This window comes from Mustela putorius, unplaced genomic scaffold (genome assembly GCF_011764305.1).
Source record: "Mustela putorius furo isolate JIRA1106 unplaced genomic scaffold, ASM1176430v1.1 tig00003845_pilon_pilon_pilon, whole genome shotgun sequence".
Taxonomy (NCBI): Eukaryota; Metazoa; Chordata; class Mammalia; order Carnivora; family Mustelidae; genus Mustela; species Mustela putorius.
This window is the reverse complement of record NW_025421998.1, coordinates 63,269,717-63,292,707: the sequence shown is the minus strand read 5'-3', so window position 1 is coordinate 63,292,707 and position 22,991 is coordinate 63,269,717. Positions and strand designations below refer to the sequence as shown.

At 37.3% G+C, this 22,991-nt stretch overlaps 1 protein-coding gene across 2 annotated transcripts in view; it reads right to left on the bottom strand.

The window, feature by feature from the left end:
* BBS9 (Bardet-Biedl syndrome 9) overlaps window positions 1–22,991 on the bottom strand; it is a 447,161-nt gene that overhangs the window by 98,321 nt on the left and 325,849 nt on the right. The gene's annotated exons all lie outside the window — the stretch shown is intronic.

Here is a 22,991-nt window from a genome sequence, read left to right as displayed (position 1 = left end):
CCTTTCTATCCGTCCCTGCCAGCTTGAAGAACTAGAACTTAGATGACTTTCAGAACTCTAGTGTACATGAACCATTTGGTGATATTTCATGGCTTATTGACCCTGGCCCAAAGGGCTTGTTAAAAAATCATCATTCAAACAAGTCAGGGTTTACAGCTGTGTGGTCTCCCAAATTCCATGTAACAACAGGGCTGTAGGGGGACAGTCCTCAGAGTATCTGGGAGATGATGGAAAAGAGATACAGTTTAGGAAAGACAAAGCAATTGAAGGTTCTTGCCTGACAATTCTGGGTAGACCAGGAATCTTCATCATTTGGTTGAGGGGTTGCAGGAGATAGAAAAGACAACCCAATTCACATTCAGATCTCCAGGGAGCCCTGGGAGTTTGGACCAAAGTCAGCATTACAATAAAATGCACTGCTTACTATGTACCTAATACTGTGCGACTTCCTTTCCATAGGTATTCAAAAAAGTACATATCTTATAATCCATAAGGATCCCATAATTTGTTGGACAGGAAACATACATATACAACTAATTAGTGGAAAGAAACATTACTGTAATAATGTCCTAATTGTGCAGAACAGAAAATAAGTATAAAAGAAGTTAGCAAAGGGACAGATTACTATGGGCCAGAGTTAATATCCCTGGGGCCTCTTTTACTCAAATGAGGCTTGGAACTCATCCCTTCCCTATTACTTCAAGAAGTCCCCTCTAAAAGACAGAGGCCACTTTCCTTAAATCAAAACACCTGGAATCATCTGCTTCTTTCCCCCACCCTCACCATGACTACAACTGACTCCTGTTAAATTCTGTATTTATTTTCTTTTCTTCCTGTGAGTGTTACCAATTAAGCCTCATTGTGAGGACCATCATATAACAACACAGATGCCTTGTCAATAAGCCCAAATCACACAAAGATCAAGGTCATAAACACCTCCTAAGTGCCAGGTATATGCAAGAATTTGCAGGAAGCACTCTAGGGAAATCAATGGTGACAAATCTAATCTCTACCTTCAGAGAGTTTATAATGGAGAAAGGAAAATACGTCAGAGGCAAAAGTTGATACTGTAGGGAAGACCCTACGAATGATAAAGGAGAATGCCATTAATATTATAATCATTAGGTTAATAATAATCCTTGTAATTAAGTGAGCATAGACTACATGCCAAACATTCTGCTGTGCCAGTACTACACACATGGATGCAAACTGTGCCTGTGTTTGGAAGGGCTCCATAATTGGTTTAATGCCCTGCTCTCTCTGTCTTGAAATTTTTCTTTCTTTCTTTTTTTTTTTTTTTAAGAGAGAGAGGGAGCAGGAGGAGGGGAAGAGAGACAGAGAGAATCTAAGCAGTCTTGACGCCTTGTGAGGAGCCCAATGTGGGCATGATCTCATGACCCTGAGATCAAACCTTAACCAAAATCAAGAGTCAGACACAACCAACTGAGCCACCCAAGTGCCCCTCTGTCTAGAAATTCTTAATAATTTTATTTTTGAACTTGTGTTTTATAAGTGAGGTTGATGAAAGAGTAAGAGACATGTACATGAGAAGAGGAGATAATGCTCATTAACTCACAGCATTAAATGTTCTTATATTTGCACTTAAAATTGGCATTGCACAATTGCACAAGACTAATGTTAAAATTCATGCTAACAACTTTAAATTTAAATTTTTTGTTACTTGGAATGGCATTAAATAGAAAATAAAAACAAATCAGCAAATGGAAAGGAAAAGCTTTGTATTTTAGTAGTTATTTCTAAAAGCATATTCTTCTGGCCTTTGAACAAGGGCCCTGCTTTTTCATTTTGCACAGGGAACTGCAAGTCAAATAGCCAGCCTGACCATCACCTTGCAAGTGAGAGACCAGGATTCACACTTGGAGTCTCTCACTTCAAAGCCTGCATGCAACCTGAAGCACCTTCTAGGTTCAGAGAAAGGCCTTACTGACTCTGGAGAACTTTAGGAAAGAAAACGTAGAGGAAGAAACAGTGGTGTGCTGGAACCAACTTGTCCAGCTCCTATAGGCTCCAGAGAAAGGACAGGTCGTTTGATTTTCAGTTTTGTATGTCAGCTATTAAACTTGGCCATTACTAAAAATTAAGTCACATAAACTTGAAATTAAATAAATTACACCAAAACAAGGGTAATAAATACTCAAAACTCATTGCTTCCTAATTAGTTTACTATTGTCGAGACCCTTGAGGTTATTTATGTTTATTGTATCTGTATGTTGAAAACACTCTGCAATGGTGGGCTATTGCCCATTTCTTTCCAGCTTTGCATTCAGTGACCTCACATTGGTAGACTGAAATCAGCCATGGCAGAAGTATTTACACATGAAAATCAACAAATGTTACAAAACTGTGCTTCCTCCCAACACCTCTCCTTCCCAGAGAAACAGCATGCCACTGAGAGAGGTATCAGAAATTCATCCTTAAGATGGGTAAGGGTGCTTTAAAAGTGTAGGAAACAACTTGAACAAATGCATTAAAACAGAAAAGTAGAGAGTGCTTGTTCAGGAAGGAGCAAATATCCCAGTTCGGGAACAGCATTTGATGAGATCAAAAAAAGGAAGAAAAAAAAAAAAAGGTAATCTGGGCAACTGTCACAGAGGAAATGGAATGTCAAGTGAAGAGCGTGCACTGAGCAGCGCAGGTCCTGGGTGGTGGTGGAGTACTATGAGTGTGGGTGTTCCCTGATGCAGGCTGCATTCAAAGCAGCTATCGATCATAGTAAACATTTGGGCATTTGCTGGGACTTAAAGTAAGGCTGTTATGCACGTTCCTCACTATCAAGGGAAAATTCTTACTAAGTGTAACAGCATGTCAGTTCATAGACCCACCCAACTTGCTAAACACAGCTGTGGTGGAAGAATGACTTCTCAGTGAGACAGCAGCCCAAGCCACAGGATCTTTCCTGAGCAAGGCCCAAAATACATTAATCTGAGAGAAGCATCGTTTCTCTAAGTTTCGGTCTTGCTAGTTATATTTCTGTGCCATTGTAGAAAGTCTGCCATCCCCCAACGGTCACAGAAATTGGAAAGAAATGGGATAAACAATTCCTTATGTAAATTACCCCCAAGGAAAATCTTCCTGACCTACTGGCCAGCATGAAATACTAAACAGATCTCCATGTTCTCAATTTAGTTCTACGTATAACAGCCAAGTTTACTTTGTTCTTCATAAGAGCCAAATGAATTTAGAAGAATTAACATAGTAAAAAGGGCTGGAAAATATAGACCCACCAAGATTTAGATCTGTCCCACCAAGGCCTAAAGGATCTCGCTATTCACCTGGAACTGCAAAATGAGGCCAACCAGCTGCTAGGGCTTAAACCTGAAGGAGAGTGATTTTTCAGTGCTCATCACTGGCTGTGCAAGATGTATGTTCCCTGGGTGTTCAACAGAACTACAGAAAGGGAAGGGTTTAGGAAACAATAAATGCTAACGATTTCAAGCACAAATGTGTTGATGGCCTTTGTTTTGCTTTTTCGAATTGAAGGTTTCCAAATAAAATGGAGACCCCAAAGGACATCCGTGTCCAACTGCCATATCAGTTGATGCCAAAGTAATGAGGCAGAGGCCCAGGGAGCTGCTTGCAGGAAAATGCTCAACTCATAAAATGAGTGTGAAATTAATCCCAAATACTTCCAGCTGCCAAGATAGGCTCTAAAATTGGTTACAGGAAAGTAGCAGCAGCAACAGCAGAGTAGACATGAATCATACTATGTGAACACAGACATGTCCAATTTCTTCACATAAACTCACCATCAAAGCTGCCTCCAAATCCTATGTGTGGCACACAGAACCCTATTACATTGCTGCTTAGCTATCATTTACTAAGCCCTGACTGTGGGCAAAGCACTGTGTTAGTGCTGTCATAGCCAGATTACCACTTGGTCTTCAGGACTACCCTCTGAGATAGAAATTCTTGATCCCTGCAGCTGCCCTTTCCAGGTGAGGAAACAGAAGCTCAGTGCTCAGATGACCTTAGTGCCTGTGATCCTGAACTACAGCAGAGAGGCACCAGGTCTCAAGGCTGTCTCCTGATTCCCCACTGAGTACTTTTTCTTCTGCAATGGTACACAAATATATACAGTAGTCCCCTTAAAATAATAAGTAGGTTTTTATCTTGATAATCAAACAAAGATACTAAGGAAAAACACTACTAATACATTACATCCATAACAGGCATATGTGCTTTAGTTAAATTTCCCCATTGTTGGACTGTTACCATGAGGTCAACTCAAGTTGGAACTTCCAAGCTTATTTCTGCCCAAAGTCATAGTAAAAGAAAATTATTTCATCATTTGGAAAGGATGGGGAGGTTTTTCTTTCCTTAAAAAATTGTATTAGTTTCTATATATTCAAAATTACGAAGACTTTAGAAATGAGCTATTTATTTACTACACCTGCTCCTTTAGTGAAGCTCATTTTTTAAAGGGATGACTCATTTATTGTCTACAAATCTCAGACTACAATCTTTTCAGTGGTCTAAGCAAGTTGATGTTATGTAATAATAACTGTCATCATTAACTGAGGGCTTCCTAGGAGCCAGACACTGCGCTAACCTCCTTAAGAGATTAGCTCATTTTATTGTCAAAACGATTATGAGGCAGGAACTAGTACTGCCCCCCATTTTAAAAATAAGGAGACAGAGGAGCTCCTGGGTGACTCAGCATCCGACTCTTGATTTAGGCTAAGGTCATGATCTCAGGGTCCTGAAACAAGCCCCGCATTAGGCTCCCAGTCAGTGGGGAGTCTGCTTCTCTCATTCTCCTTCTTCCTTTGCCCGTCCTTCTGCATGCACTCTCTCTCTCTAAAAATAAACAAATAAATCTTTTAAAAACTTAAGGAGACAGAAATATAGAGCAGTTAGTCAGCAGCAGAGCTGGAATTTATACCCAAGCAATCTGACCCAAGAAATGTCACCAAGTAACATCACCTGCATTGATTTTCTGCCTGCACATAGATTTCCTTATAGGTATATGTGGAACAAATTCTATCTGAAGCTTCCCAATGGCAGGTTTCCACTTTGCTGACATTCTAATACCTCCATATGAATTAAGATAGGTTTATTTTAATAAAAGGTTAGCATGGATGAATGAGTGAAGAAAACGGAATCATATGATATGGGTGAGTTTATACATCCCTTAGGGCTGAATATAGCAAGCTGTGCCAGGACCGCCTTCCCTAGGGAGCAACTTTATGTCACAGTGCAATTTACTTCCTTTTTCTAGGCCTCTAGTTTCATCACCTCCAAAATGTAGGGGTGGGAAATATGATCACTAACATCCAACATAGCTGTAAGTGCCAGATTCAAAAATGTTGAAATTACTTTTGAATATGTTGTTTTGAACTATCCATACCACTTCTTGTGTTTTTCGTTTAATATTTACTGATTTAGAGTTTTTAATCTATAAAATGACAGTAAGGATAATACTCATTTATTTTATAATTATAATCCTATGAGAATTAAATGAAAGAGGTAAGAAGATGGACAATACCAAGTGTTGGCAAGAACGTGGAGAAACTGGAACCCTCACATATTACTAGTGGTAATGTGATATGGCTCAGTCACTTTGGAAACAGGTTGGCAGTTCCTCAGAAAGGTAAACATTGAGTTGCATATGAGGCAGCAATTACAATCCAAGGTTTATACCACCAGAGAAGTGAAAATATATGCCTACTCAAAAATTCATTCCAAATGTTTATAGCAGCATGATTTATAATAGCCCCAAAGCAAAACAACTCAAATGTCTGTCCATCAACTAATGGATAAATTAAATGTGGCATATCTACATAATAGAATACCATTCAGCCATAAAAAGAAACTTATACATGCTACTACATGGATGAACCTTAAAAACATTCCATGGAGTTAAAGGAGCCAGCCACGAAGGACTGCATGTTGTATCATTCCCTTTACATGAGATGTCCAGAACAGGAAAATCTATAAACACTGTAAGTAGATCGGTGGTTGCTTAGGGTTGGGGGGTGGATAGTGGACAGGAGGGGAAAGGAAAGTGCCTCCTAATGGCACTGTGAATATGCTAAAAATATTAAATGGTACACTTTAAATGAGTGAATTTTATGTATATAAATTATTTCTCAAAACATTGTTAAAAATAATAAGAGAAGTAAAAAGTATATAAAGTATAACTCATGTAAGGTAGATAAGTTTACACAAATAAAGGCAAATTTTATTTGAGCAACAATTTTGATATGTTAATGGCCAAACCATATTGTAACTTGGGCTTAACAACATTCTGGATGACATAATAATCAAGTAACTTTTGAGTCAATTAGATATGTATGAATACTGGTAATGCTAATACTTACTAACTGTACAACCTTTGGCTTCTCTACCTTCCTCAGACTTAGTTTTCATCTACAAAATAGATTAAACGAATTGAGTTAACAACCTTTCTATTCATTTCTAATTTGTTTGGCTCCTGGTTACTATTTCTTAATACTCTATAGTTGAGGGCTCATTTCACTGTAGAAACATCAGGCAAATTCTACTTTATCTGTTAGGTTAACAAAGATACTGAAAAAAGGAAGACCCTTCTCTGGTACTTGAGGCACACTAGTGACTACTACCTCCTAAGGCAATGCAGGACAGCTGATCATTCTGCAGTATTCCCTGGCCCTCTCTGTGTGGTCCCTCAACAGAAGAGAATACTCATTTGTAGCCAAGTATAATAAAGTTTCAAAGTAAAATGTCACAAGACCACATATCAAATATATACTAAAAATTATGAAAGGTTACATGTATTGGATTCCTTTTTTTTATTCCTTTAGCAACTCTATTAAAACACACAAACACATACAAACATACAACTTTGCCTGTTATGACTTGTTCTCTAAAAATTCTCTGAGGCTTATCAGGGAGCTAGATATTGGATTTTTTTTTTTTTAAGATTTTATTTATTTGTCAGAGAGAGGGAGAGCGAGCGAGCACAGGCAGACAGAATGGCAGGCAGAGGGAGAAGCAGGCTCCCCGCTGAGCAAGGAGCCTGATGTGGAACTTGATCCCAGGATGCTGGGATCATGACCTGAGCCGAAGGCAGCTGCTTAACCAACTGAGCCACCCAGGCGTCCCATGTTGGATGTTTTTAAATACCTTATTGAAAATGCTAGCAAATTTGGTGATTTAAATAAGATGTTTACTAAGTATACTACGATAAGACAGACGGAAAACAAAACTCATACTTAGCCCAGAAACTTCCAGTGTAAAAAGAGCAATTAATAAGTTCCCACAATGCCCACAATTTTCTAATACTCAGTAAACAGTGGGTGTCCCATAAATGCTGGCTGAGTCCATCTAAAACTCCAGCACAACTAAACAGCCTCTTAAATCCTAGACACACTCAATCAGGCGTTGTCAGGCTCCCAATTTGAATGGAACCCAAATAATGTCACATGGAAACAACATATCTACCTCAATATATCTGTCATCTACTTAAAAAAAAAAAATCCATCAGTTCTTCTTTAACCACGGCTCCTAACACCAGGCTAAAGACAGCTATAATGACTGCTGAAATGAATTTTTTGTTCACATGGCTTCCCTTTTGTCAGAAAGACACACTTTCAGTCTACGGGAGATTTGGAAGGAGCCAAGAAAAAGGGCATACTTCCCACACAACGATGTTATTTGCGATGGTTTTTGCTGCAGACTCCAACATGGGAAAGCCCCTGCACTAAGGAAGAAGAAAAAATTTACCATGTCTAAACTTCTACTTTGGCTGAAAAGATCCAATTTGTATCCAAAAGAATTGTGCTTTTAATAGAAAAAGTGAAGTAAGGTTCAAAATGAAAAGAGAAAGGGTGTGATGATTCAAATGCCAAATAAGCATGTAAGAAGTGCTTCATTATCTGTGTGCTGAACTTTTAACTAGATAAAAGAGAACCCAGGTTTTTAACTGGAAGGCATAGAAAGAATCTAATTCTTAGCTACTTTTACTACTGTGTTATTTTGTATAAATAGAACAGGAGGCTAGATTACATTCTATTACTCTTCTCATGGAGTAAAAACTAGGATTCCCCTATAACAAGCATTTAGCTGAAATTCCTAAACCAAACCCAGGATTAGAATATATTTTTAACCATGCTATCATTTGGGGAGCTATTAAAACAATAGAGAAAATGTAGCCTTAGTTAAAAAACAAAAAAATTCAGTCACACATGGTTTGTCTTCATAAAAAGAGACCTGCTAATTGGCCAAGTCACCTGATGCTTTGGAACATCGAGATATGATCATTGACTTTTAGAAGTCATGATGGTTTTACTGGTCTAGGATTATAATTTTCCTTAACACCAATCTACATTTGCCAAATGCCTTGAGAATTCATTTAAAACTGGTTTTAGAAAAACAAATTATTCCTGAGAAATTTCTTTATACTATATAGTATAGGACACCCCCCCTTTTTTTTCTTTTTTAATGTTCTGGCCAGAAGAATATGAAAGGTAGGCAGTGCTGGAATATAGACTTTGGCTGGGACTTTTAAAACATATAGCACTGATACATAAAAATATTAAATGAGAATGACAATAAATCATTTGCAAGTGACACAAGGACAAATTTTGCTCTTTCTGCAAAGTTTATTCACCAAATATACATGTAACTTAATCAGCTGAAAGGAAACTAACTCCAATGCTTGGCTAATATAATGCTAAAAATACAACTGATCTCAAACCTGATTACTATTTTTACCTTCCCCCCACCTCCACTCCACTGCTGACCAAATTTTTACCCCTTTCCATAAAATTACCTATTATAGCCAAGTGAAAACCCAATTTAAAAAATAATAATTAATGGAATCAAGCTGTAAAATAAAAGAATGAATGCTCCCTGGACCATGGCTACTCATTGAACAGATCGCTATTAAAGCTGGAATCTATAGTTGGCAATGTCAGAGCTCATTTTACAAACCCTGGAGAATGCCACAGTTATCACCGTCCAAAAACAACATTCAAGAGGTCTGATCTGAATAGCTCCTAAGTTTAGAATATTTTAGACCACATTCCTACAGGCAGACATGTCAGTAATTATGGAGCCACCCACGCAGCCTTGAGTGCCATCTCCAGTGAAGGCAAATGATGGGGAGATGGGTACTTGGTTGGTTATCCTAATAGCACTCCTTCAGCTAAAGGCTGCTAATGCTAAGACACATTATCACATGTAATCAATTAAGGAATGCTGATAATCCACCCAAAAAGGCAAAACGAGAAACTGAAGACCCCAGCAGTGCTGATGATGGTATTGAGCATTTCCTTCATTCCAGAGTTTGAGAGGTAAATGTGGCATTTTCACAAGAGTGAATTGTTGAATTTTCTCTATGTATCTTCTTTTAAAATTATACCTAGTTTTTCAGAGTCCATATCTCTTGAACATCAATGGTTTTTATCTTTTTTTTTTTTTAAGACAAAATACATAGTTAAACCACTACTATCCAATAGTACTTTGGCAAGACATGTACAGGGCTATATGGTTCAGACCACATGGAAATAATACAAAAGTCAATCAGTGGCACTTCCTGGTTTCATATGAAGTGAAACAAGGGTAAACTATTGGTATTTCTACAACAATAGGTTGTTAGGATATTATAATTGGAAGGGGCCTTGCTGAAGATAAGTTGTACCTGATTTCTTCTGTGTTGTAAACTCATCCAGGCCAAAGATTGTTTTACTGTTCGGTGTACCCCTTCCATAGCCTTAGTCCTATAGTAGGCATTTAATGTATGTCTACTATACTGAAGTAAAATAAAAAGCCTGACAACTCAGTATCATAAGAATGTCCATCAAGGTAGCAATTTATAGGGGTGCCTGGGTGGCTCCATCAGCTAAGTGGCCAGCTCTTGACTTCGGCTCAGGTCACGATTTCAGGGTCCTTGGATGGAGCCAGACATTGGGCTCTGCACTCAGTGGGGATTCTGCATGAGGATTTTTTCTCTCTCTCTTACCAATACCCCCCAACACCATTCTCGGGTTCTCTCTTTCTCTAAAATAAATTAAATAAATCTTAAAAAAAAAAAAAAGACAGCAATTTATAGGAGCACTACTTGGGCAACGGAAACCCATCCCTACATCCAGGTGGACAAGACCAAGGCCTACCATTTTTAAAAGGCTTTTATATGCTATTTATTGGGTCTACCATAGGTATTAAGTAGCTAGGCTCTAAATTCATACCTTCAACAGGTATTGCATTACAATGAACTAAATTCATTCAAGTCTTTACCATGAAGTTTATGTGATGAATGTTACAAAGCCTATAATTTAACTTTAAAATATATCATCATAGAAAAGGTCATTTGATGTAAGCAGTTGAGTCAGTCTAAGCTACACTCCAGAGCACGTTCTCAACCTTGTCACTAATGACAGTTAGAACCAAATAATTTTTTGTTGCAGGGGCCTGTCCTGGGCACTGTTAGAAGTCTAGCAATACTCTGGACTCTATAAATTTGATGTCAATAGCACCCTCCTCCGAGTTGTGGCAACCAAAAATGTCTTGGGACACTGCTAAGTATCTCCTTAGGGAAAAAAATCACCCTGGTTGAGAATCACGGCTCTAGAGTTGGAGTTTGTCCTCAAAAGATCTACCCTTCTATAATTAGAAGCAAAGCTCACATGTCAGAGAGCACTACACAAGCACTTAAGCTATTGGGGTCTCCAACCAATACCAAAGACTTTTGAATTACCATTACGAATTTCAGAAATAAGTTCTGATTAGGGAGATCAGAGGTTGGATAATCAGCAATATGTGTGTTAGAAACAGATTCACTGGCAAAATCATCAGTATTAAGATACCTGAATTGGCAGAATATTTTTACACTCATACTTTTCCTTGCATAAAAGAGGGATAAGAGGGATAAAAGAGGGATTACTGTCCTACCTGCCTCAATGAATCTTTCCAGAAAGGTGGTATTCTAGTGCCTACAAGACATAGATTTGAACTTTACCCAGCCTACTACAATACAGGCTGCAAGAATTGTTCCATGCTTATAACAGGTATTTAATAAATGTCTTTGTGTAAGGCAAAATTTAACTATGAGCCTTACTTCCATTAGAGTCAAAGAGAATGGTTACAGGGAAATGGTTTATTCTCATCCACCTCAAGCTTTTTGATGGCTATTGTTACTTACTTAAGAATTCTGACATGACGGAATCATCTCAAAAAAAAAAGAATTCTGACATGACCAAATTGGCAAAATGGTGTACAAGGTCAATTAAGTGCTAAGTGATAGAGATACATGCGATTTAAGGGCTGCCTGCAAAAATCTAACAGTAAGGAAAACAAATATATTAATAAAAACAATAACTTCTGCTTACTATGTGTCCACTATGGGCCAGGTACATTCCTAAAAAGTCAATGGATATTATTACTAAACCTTTCAATAATACATTAGGTAATTATTATTTTTGTCTTACAAAGAAAACAAGGTTCAGAGAAGTTAAATAACTCGTTCAAAATCACACAGCAGTGCCAAATCAAACCAGGTGTGCCTGAAACCTCCAAAGCTCAAGCATTTCCCAGCCTACTACACTATAGCCTTAAACACACACACACACACACACACACACACACACACACACACACACACACACGATACAAATGACTATTAGGTTGAGTTAACATAAGAAAATCTATAAACAAGTCTTCCCCACCAATCTGATTTCCTAGGGATGAAGGCCTACAGACTCTTCTATTTGTCCTTTTAAATAAATCCACATTTGAATGCCTTTGGTTCAGAATAGCACTGACAATGTGAACATCACTCCTACTACCTTCCACCCGCATCTCTGTTACTTCTCTGGCCCAGTTTGCAACCCCTGCAATACTCACAAACTTTTCACACATAAAACAACTACAAGAGGGAGAAACAGAAATCATCCACATGACAAATGATTAAATCTGAATCTGGGCTCTGGTCCTGTCCTACCACTCCCTGTAGTTTTGACACTGAAAGAGTCTCCTCATCTCTTGAAACTTCAGCTTTCTCCTCCATAAAAAAAGACATATTCACTGTGGAGCTCAAATGAGATGCAACATAAATGTGTTTGTCATGGGGGTGCCTAGATGGCTCAGTGGGTTAAAGCCTCTGCCTTTGGCTCAGGTCATGATCCCAGGGTCCTGGGATTAAGCCCCGCACCCGCACCCGGGCTCTCTGCTCAGCAGGGAGCCTACTTCCCCTTTCTCTCTGCCTCTCTGCCTACTTGTGATCTCTGTCTGTCATATAAATAAATAAAATCTTTAAAAAAAAAAAAAGTGTTTGTCACAACACCTAGCACACAGTAAGCATTCAATTGAGCTTAGCACTGTTATTATTATTATTAATTTTTCCCTGGCTAAATACCCAACCAACAAACTTCTTATTAAAACAAAACAGGGCAACAACAAAAAAACCCATTATATACAGTAACAACCCCCCCCCTTCCATCTTAGTTTACACAGTCCCAATAACTTCAGCATCTCTTCATGGGACTTATTAAGCACACAAGTTACAAATATTATTTACCAACATGTGTAGCATAATTCCCACACCCTACACTTTCAAAGCACCTGTATGTCCCCATCCATTATATCCATTACATTCAGAACAACTTGTTTGATCATTTTAAGCTCTGGGAAGGAAGGAACTGTGTTTTGTCTTATTTACTGCTATGTCCCCTGCCACCTAGTACAGGGTCTAACACACAGCAGGGTTCAACAAATACCTGAATTAATTAAAATAAGTTCCATCTAGCATATCTTGGAAAAGTAGCATGTTGGCTTACCACAACTATCAGAGGTTTCTCTCAAACGTAAAGCTAAGGGGCACCTGGGTGGCTCAGTGGGTTGGGCCTCTGCCTTCGGCTCGGTTCATGATCTCGGGGTCCTGGGATCGAGTCCTGCATCAGGATCTCTGCTCAGCAGGGAGCCTGGTTCCCCCTCTCTCCCTGCCTGCCTCTCTGCCTGCTTGTGATCTCTCTCTCTCTCTCTCTCTGTGCCAAATAAATAAATAAAATCTTTTAAAAAAAGAAGTAAACCTAATACCTAGCATACCAGTTGTGATGCCCAGCAAACAGCACATTTCCTTAATTCTATAATGTACTTTGTTTTTTAGGTGCTAACATACACACACACTCTAATGATTTTCAAATCATAATGTGTCTTATCTCTGTTCATTTAATGTGCTAATTTTACTTTTTTTATTTTCAAAGGTAATCAAATCAACAATGGGCCTTAAAAATAATGTACTAGGGGCACCTGGGTGGTTTACTCTCTTAAGCGTCAGACTCTTGATTTCAGCTCAGGTCATGATCTCAAGGTCATGGGATCAAGCCCCACATCAGGCTCTGAGCTGAGCATGGAGCCTGCTTAAGATTCTCTCTCCCTTTGCCCCCTCCTCCTCCACATCTCTAAAAACAAAAATAAAAACATAAAATCTTAGAATCTATTGAATACATTTTTGTTTGATATTTTGTTTGGAATCATACTTCCCAATGCCAGGTTCTTCATCCAGTTCCCAAAAAATAACTGTTTCTAGGGCATTCCCTAGCTGCCCCTTGCGGGGTATTCTCTCTTCTTTTCTTCTTTTTTTAAGCTTTTATTTAAGTTCTAGTTAGTTAACACACAGTGTAATATTAGTTTCAGGTGTACAATGCAGTGATTTAACATTTCATACAACACTGGGTGATCATCACCACAAGCACATTCCTTAATCCCCATCGCCTATGTAACCCATACCTCCCACCCACCTCCCTTCTGATAACTATCAGTTTTTTCTTTATAGTTAAGAGTTGGTTTCTTGGATTCTCTCTCTCTCTCTCTCTCTCTATCCCCTTTGCTCATTTGTTTTATTTCTTAAATTCCACATATGAGTGAAATCATACAGTATTTGTCTTTCTCTGACTGACTCAATTCCCTTAGCATAATACTCTCTAGCTCCTCCATGTCATTGCTAATGGCAAGATTTCATTCCTTTTTTGGCTGAGTAATATTTTATTATATATATGTATATTATACACACACACACACACACACACACACACATAATTGTGTGTGTGTAATATATACAACCACACATCATTTTTATCATTCATCAGCCAACGGACAGTTGGGCCGTTTTCATAAAGGTCCCCTCAGCCTTCCCCACCCTTCCCAGTGGGACCTAATGCTCTTCATAACAAAATTGTGCAGTAGAGTTGCTAGATTCACTTTAGTCATGATGAAACTGAGGCCCTTTCTGAAAGGTTTGAAAGACTGTCCATAAACATGCAGCCAGATTCAAACCCAGGTCTTAGAGCCCATGTTCCTCTACTGCATCCCCTGTTGCTACAGAACCTTAGCTCCATGGAGCTAGAAAATTCACTTCTGCAAACTTTTCACTAACTTTTAAAAATTTAATTCTGCTTTCTTATGATTTCAATAAAAAAAATCCATTTAGGGAAGTTAATAAAGTGTAATTCTTATGAATAAAGGCTACGATTGATTTACCCTAGTAAACATTCATGAGACTTTTCACACTTAAAAAGTAATTTTTAATAACTATTTGCAAAATGACCTTGAGCTACAAAATTAGCCAAAAGATAGTAAATATCTATGTACATTTCTAATAAAGACCAGAATAACATAAACAGGAAAAGGACCCACAATGGTTTCAGTCCTGACATCAATATTCTCATTTAAAGTTTCCCCTTTTAAACAAAACACACAAATAAAAACAAAAATAAAACAGGTAGAAAAAAAAAATTGTTTGCCTCAACCAAAAAAAAAAAAAAAAGGAAGAAAGTAAAACAAAACACAAGCAAATAAATGTGGTATATATTAAAATGAGACCTTTTCTTGAAATGTCCAAGTTTGAGTTTGATAGGATGAGAGGTCCCTCTAAACCCAACATCTATCTTTTCTTCCTTCTAAGTAGCTGAAAAAGACTATATGAGGAAGATTGCATCTGATGAGAGAAGTATGGGTTACAAACTAGTTTTAAAAATAACTCACTTTTTAGTTTACTTAAATCAAACAGGTGCCACAGTCAAATAAGAATCCTCCAAGAGAGTCCATTTACCAGAAATCTGAATCCATTTTCAGGGAATAACAAAAGAAAAAGATTATCATCATACCAGGAACTGATTCACACAGCTACTTTTTGTTTAAACTCTTGGTATTAATATCCAAAAATGTGATAATGAGTTGAATTTGGATAAAATAACAGCTATCACCCAAACTATCCAGAGAAGAGATTTAAAATCTGGGGATATAATGCCATGTTGGCACTTAAGGCCCACAAGAGTGATGGGAAAGATTACAGTATAGCCTGTGAACCCTCTGGAAGCAGTTCTTTGTTTCAGCTCTCTAGAGTTTTACCCTGCAGCCATCATTTTAATTCTACTAAGAACACCTTAGAAAAGTAGGGTTTAATAGTCCTTAGAAAAATTATGGTTTGATGATTAAAAAATAATATTATGAAAGATTATACACATTATTAGGAAACTGCTCACCATAAGAGGTCCTGGATGTCCGAAATCCATTCTGGCAGAAGAAAGGGAAAACATAAACATTGCATAAAAAGAAACTGATATGAGGGCATAGGTGTGGTCTGCTGGAGGAAAGAAGAGATTCTGAAGTTGGTGGTGGTAAGTCTCTCCATAAAATGGGATTATAATCTAGCTTTATTTTGACTTTCTATTTTCTTAGAAACTGAGTAATTTTCTTTACTATCATGGTTTTCTAATTTGTATAGGTGATTTAATGTATACTTTTTTAGTCTACCAAATCTCTGACATTGATGATTATTTTCCCCTTGATCACTAGGATGTGATACTGGGACATCAAGTTGAGATGTTATATTAAAAGGGACAGGAGAGGCAAGTGAAATGAAAGCCCTGAGCCTCTACCTAACCCTTTTCAGGTTGACCATAAGGTTTCTGTTCCCTAATGACTGAGAAAAACACAATTTATAAAGGACGAAGACCCAGACATATCAACTGGCCACTCTGGCGAGAGTGACTGGGAAACCAGGACCAAAGTATGGTCATGGATGAAAGGGGAAAAGAAATGGCCCAAACCACTTCTTCCAGCAGCAAAAAATCTGTCTCCAGCTCAGGTCATAATTCAGAGATCCTGGGATTGAGCTCCCATTGGACTCCTTGCTCAGCAAGGAGCCTGCTTCTTTCTCTCCTTCTGCCTGCCGCTCCTCCTGCTCGTGCTATCTCTCTCTCTCTCTCTCTGTCAAATGAATAATTAAAATCTTTAAAAAAAAAAAAAGATTGCTAGGTATGCTAGAAAGAACACAAGGCCTTTGACTTAACAATTTTACTCCCAATTTTGTTGTTTCTCCAAATATTCTTAATATATTCCAGACTGAGACCTACTATTCCACTAATTTATAAGGAAAGAATATAGTATCAGTATCTTGTCTGGAAAAAAAAATAGCATCTGGGACAAATTTCTGTTTAAGAAATGAGGACACCAATGGATTACAATGAATCTTTTGCCATATGTCCTTAAACAAAGAATACTAATATTTAAGAGTAAAGATTTGTCAGATTATACAGAAGTAGAGGGGGCATTCAATAGTTGGGTTCAACAGATTTTCAGTACCAAAAAATTTTATAGTAAGAACTTTTGCTTTCTATAATAGTGGTATTGAATTTCAAATTCTAAAATAAAACATGTCACTGACTTGGGTGGGACATGCACATGATGAGGACATAGGGTAAGACACCACTGAACAAGTCACAAATTCAACTTGTTCTCAATAAAAGATATTATTGGCTATTACAATGAAAAAAACAATGTTTTCTTGGCTGGTAAGAGTGCCAGTGAATATCAGCTTTGGTCTCAAGAAGCTAAAGAGATTAGGGGATAGAAAAAGGCTTCCTTGAAGAATCCCACTATTCACCTGAACAGTTACCAGGGCCACCTCTGAAAGGCAACTGGTTTGTGGCAGAAAGACAGAAGTTACTGAGATTTCTTTCACCATCTATAAAAACAACAACAATAACACATTGGCTTCTATGTTGGGTGAGGAAAAAGAGCAGGATCTCAGCTTTGTCCCCCAAACTTCACAATTCTGAAACAAACCTATGTCTTAAAAATCCACACCTCTAAAAGTTAGTCAAGGATCCCCGAATGTGTGAGGACATAACAAATCAAATCAAAGATTTGAGCTTGGTGATTACAGTGTCCAAAAAGAACACCCAGTCTTTCCATCTCGGGCCCAGTCAATATTGAAAGTAATATTCTCTTCATGGAGTATAAAGATTTTCTGCTCAAGGCCAAGGACCAGATTATTTTAAGATAGCCTACCAATTATCAAATATTTAAGTCTGTGTTTAAGCTCGTTCCCAGAGAAAATAAAGGTGTTTATTCTTCATTTAGAATTCATGGCTTATTTGAGCTATGAGATTAAAATATAAAATTGCCCCTTTTCTTGATTTCTATCCAGAATCTGGCTTACTAATCCACCTTTAGAATGGAGATAAATAACATACTTTAATCTAAAGGAAACGAATAAATCCCATTTCCATTCCAGAACAACCCAGAAACAGAAACAGTGAAGTGTGTATGGCCCAAACAACAAAAGGGTCTTATCCTCTAAAAGCCATTGAAGCACTAATGCTTTAAATCCCAACATTTCTGCCAAAGTCTATAGAACCTGGAAAGATACAGGTTTAATACCATATAATTTCCACTGAACTGGAAATGGTGTGGTTTCTAACATAGTTTCAGCAGACAAATTTAAGGCTGGCTAACTCTTAAATTGAAAGAAACATATTCTAAAATTAGTAATTAGGAGAAGGAAAAGACCAGTATAATTAGAAGCTCTAAAAGGTACTACTAAACATAACGTTATTTCCAGGATATCCCTTTCTGTCTCAATTATACAACTGTATTTTCTATTTTGAGCCATCCTTCATGGCATCTCATCTATGTTATTAGTTAAACTTAAAAAATAGGCCACCACAGCTTTGGAAAGAAACAGATCCCTTTTTAAAATTTGGATTTAAAAAGGAAAGAGAGTTACAACCAAAAGACCAATCGCAATGGGATACATGAGTATCAGTGATGTACATTTTTCTTCCCATTCTAGGCAACATGGTAGTCAACCAACAGGGAGACCCTTTCTCTCCCACTCAATAAGCACCTGCACATAACTAGAGGTTCCTCTATTTCCTGTAACTCTTACCGTCACACTCTCTAAAAGGAGCACAAACCATACTTGTCCATTTTCATCAAGAATATATGAGAGGGGCGCCTGGGTGGCTCAGTGGATTAAGCCGCTGCCTTCGGCTCAGGTCATGATCTCAGGGTCCTGGGATCGAGTCCCGCATCGGGCTCTCTGCTCAGCAGGGAGCCTGCTTCCCTCTCTCTCTCTCTCTCTGGCTGCCTCTCTGTCTACTTGGGATTTCTTTCTGTAAAATAAATAAATAAATCTTTAAAAAAAAAAGAATATATGAGAATTGAGAAGATTTTTTTTTCAAGAATGTTAAATTCTGAGATAGAAAAATCACAATTTTAGCCACCAGCCCCATGCTTGTACTCTTTTTTATTTTTTATTTTTTTGAGATTTTATTTATTTATTTATTTTTGACAGAGACACAGCAACAGAGGGAACACAAGCAGGGGAAGTGAGAGAGGGAAAAGCCGGCTTCCCACTGAGCAGGGAGCTTGATACGAGGCTCAATCCCAGGACTCTGGGATCATGATTTGAGTCGAAGGCAGACGCTTAACCACTGAGCAACCAGGTGCCCCCCCATGCTTATACTCTAATCTCTGTTCCCCGATATAACTCACTACTAACTACTACTCGAGCTGCTGCTTCATATATTTATACAATAGTTCCAGATAGTAACATTAATAAGCCAACTGTCTAATAAAAATTATCCCAATTTGCAGGGGGCACAACCCTCCCAAGTTTGCTACTTATAATAATGGCTCAAAATCTCAGCATCATATTTAACTCACAATTCCTCCTGTATTCACTTAAATATTAAGTAAGTCACCAAGGACTTTCAGTTCTACCTTCAAAATATCTCCCTGTATGTATTTCTTCCTCTCCACTCCAACCACCACTATCCTCAAATCACCTCTAGTTCACTGAAGCAGACATCAGGTAAACTGAGAAAGAGGAGAAAAGATCACTCAGACTATGCTAAAGAGAGTGATTATTAATATTTTAGGAAATACCTTTTCAGATAATTCCTTCTGAAACTAGCTCCACATATCCAGATATGTATATAAGTTTACATGAATCTGACCATATTTTAGATGCTTTCCTTATTTTATGCAACATTATACAATAAATATTATACCATACCATATAATTTAATTTTAAATATAATTTTCTAAATTTATAGTTCCTAAGTGATCTAATCCTCATTTTATAGAAAAGAAATACATGTGTGGAAGTTACAGGTCTTACCCATGCTATGGAATAATTTAATAAAAATATTCAGTCTCCCCAATCTTACCAGTGTTTATCTTACTTAATCTCAATTCATACTAGCTCTCCTATATCAGCCTTTTTTAAAATTTTATTTTATTTATTTATTTGACAGAGATCACTAATAGGCAGAGAGGCAGGCCGGGGGTGGAGGGAAAGAAGGCTCCTTGCTGAGCAGAAAGCCCAACATGGGGCTCAATCCCAGGACCCTGAGATCATGACCTGAGACAAAGGCAGAGGCTTAACCCACTGAGCCACCCAGGCACCCCTATATCAGCCTTTTTACCAAAATAATTTAGTCCACTCATCATTTCTCAGGCACCTCAAGTATCTCCACTAATATACATTAACTTTGTATTCTTCCTTCTGCTATAAATCCTCTTCTGAATCTCCTCTTAAATGTGCATCCTTCCCTAAAAATTAAACAGAAGTTTTGCCTTCATTTATGCATTCATGACTCATTCATTCAACATATATTTACTCTGTATTGTGCCCCAGTGCTAAAGATTCAGAGTTCAACAATACACACATCGGCCCTGCCCCTAAACAATTTATCCACTATTGATCAAGAAAGACTATTACACAAGTAATAGCACAAAAGTGTGATAAACATTAGGTAAAGATGCATGACAGAGACCCATGGGGCAGCCAATACCAAACTATATGGTATGGTATAATATTTATTGTATAATGTCCATAAAATAAGGAAAGCATCTAAAATATGGTCAGATTCATGTAAACTTATATACATATCTGGATATGTGGAGCTAGTTTCAGAAGGAATTATCTGAAAAGGTATTTCCTAAAATATTAATAATCACTCTCTTTAGCATAGTCTGAGTGATCTTTTTCTCCTCTTTTCTCCTCTGTGATGCTTGAAAAGACATCCTGGTTCATGGTATCTCCTCCTAGATTAGAATTCCTCTGTCATTTATTTATTTATTACCTGTACTATTCATTTTAAACCTTAGTCTATGCTCTCTTATACCATAATTTACCATAATTTACCTTCTTCTCTATTTAAACAATTAGTTTCCATAAATATGAAGAACTTATTTTATCCTTCTTTTGCACTCTTAGATATTAGTACAGACCCTTGCAATAAGCAATAGTGTATTGTTACTGTCATTGCTTACATTGAGAAATAAGAATTTGTCTATGACTAGAAATACCACGCTTCTAATAATTTAAAATATTTTTTATCATTTGCAGCTTCTTCATATTCCTAATTTGTTTCTAGAGTTTAGAGTTTAAGTAACTCTCTACCAAGACTTCCCTCTCTAGCACACTCATGAGTACTAGTACATGAAAACAATGCTAGGACGCCTCCTCCTTTTAGCCATGTTGGGCTAAAAGTCAATAAGCTTGGCACCCAAAGTTCTGAAATCCTTCAAAAAAGACAGAACTGCTTGCTATATTGTACAGCCACATCCTGAACCTGGCCTAATTGGTTTGCTTAATAATACTGATTCTAGGAATATAACTTACTAGTAAGTGGACAGTAAAATAACATAATCAATCAAGAATAAATTATGTTTGATGGAAACAAAAACATCATATTTAAATAGCTCAAAAAAAACATTAAAAATTTGCTTCTGTTGCTAATTTGGAAGAATAATCTATAATTTCTATTTTGCAGACATGTCAAGATTGTCTAAACGAAGTATGACTGATTATACATCTACAAACAGTCATAAAAAGCAAAATATCTGGTTCTAATGAATCATGTTCTGATTTATGTAGAATGAAAGAAATAAAACAAACAAAAAACCTGGAATCAACTCCCAAGTAAAAAAAAATTACAAATAAATTGCTAACTAACCTTCTTGATTGTTTTGACTGTCAAAGCTTCCAATAACACCTCTTATTCTGAAATAAAACTATATTTAATATACTTTTTTGTTTCCCTCACTAAAATATTTGAAATTCTTACTCTTTTTTTAGTTAAATAATTCTAAGTTTATTGTACCTTGCATCAGCTACTATATTCTACATGATAGAATTCTGTAATCATTCTGTAAGAAATGTAAGAATTAGTGTGACCTTATCAATCCCACAGTCAGAAAACTATAATGGCTCTCAATTGCTTCACAAATGAAAAATAAAATTATAAAACCTGACATGTTTCTAAAAACCCTAACTTTTTCTTTAACCTAGAGGTTAAAGCCAAGAATAGAGTTTGGGGGTCAGGAAGTCCCCTAAAACTGAAAGTAACAATTTGGGTGATTTTATATACTTTTCTAGAGGAAAGAGCCCATAGCTTTCAGAGTCCCACTGGAGTCTCTGACCTCGGAAAAGGTTCACAAGTATAATTTTAATATTCCCCTTTCACCACCTCCATCATATTTAATGGCCCACATCCATTATTATTTCACAGATCTGGAATTTCTAGCAGTCAAGAAAAACCTACCTGCTGCCTTAAAGCAAGAGACCTATGATTTCCTTCACTTAAAACACCCTAACCCTCACAAAGCTCTCTTTGAGATTCCCTCTTCCACCAATCCATCCTACCAGGTCTCACCCACCCAATTCACCCTGATATATCAGAGTTACCAATCTTCAACTGTTGACAGATGACTCAGCCAACTACTTGGCTGAGGACACTGGGCCAGTCCACCTGAATTGGGAGCAAATGTGTTCACAGGGGTTTTTCGGGGACACATTCCCCAGGTTGCCATGCTACAAGATCTTTCCAAGACAAGTGTTGAAATGAAACAAATAACTTCAGTGATAAAAACTGAAAGCATCCAAAGCTAGAATAATAAGGTATTTTAAGGCAAGTTGGGTCCTATATCACCCTCTATGTCATACCATATCGTATACAGCTCTAACAGTTAAAGGATAATCTTTGGCTCCAAAATGAATTCCAATAAAAAGGTCTTCAAATCTACACAATAGCAATTAATGTTAAAATTCATAAATAACGTGTAATCTTAAATGAATGAAATAAGTATTGCTTTTCTCTGTTATTACTTCAATTTTACTTAAGGCAAGTTACCTGACAAATCTAACAGGCAACCCAAACTATTTTTAGGAACTTAGCAGGATATAAGTGACAAATAAAACACATTTCCACATCTCACACCAAATGTTTCCAACTTCTTGGATCTAAGAAATTTAGAACTAATGAATGAACAGCACAGCCACCCACAGAAAAGTTGAAATGTTAAATAGAAGACCTTTTGTTTTTTTGCCAAATATTTTAACAATTAACATGTCATGATTAGTATTTCCTGACTTTTTTTCCCCATATCTCTCAGAAGACTGCTCTCTTCTTCCAAAAAGCAAACAAAAATGAAACACAAAGTAAGTTATCCTACAAAAGTTTCAATTGATACTCCCTCCCATTCCTTACATCTATTCCACTGTGAGGACTTGTGTTTGCATAATTCCTAGTAACTTTGATGAATTAGCTAATGCTCTTCTAGAAGCCCACTATTTACAGTCCATGATTAAAATGCCCATAGCTAATAACATATCTGTGGGAAAAACCTAATGCTATACTTTCTCATTCACAGTGCTTGGGGACACTGTGTGATAAGGCATGCTGAGCTAGTAGTAC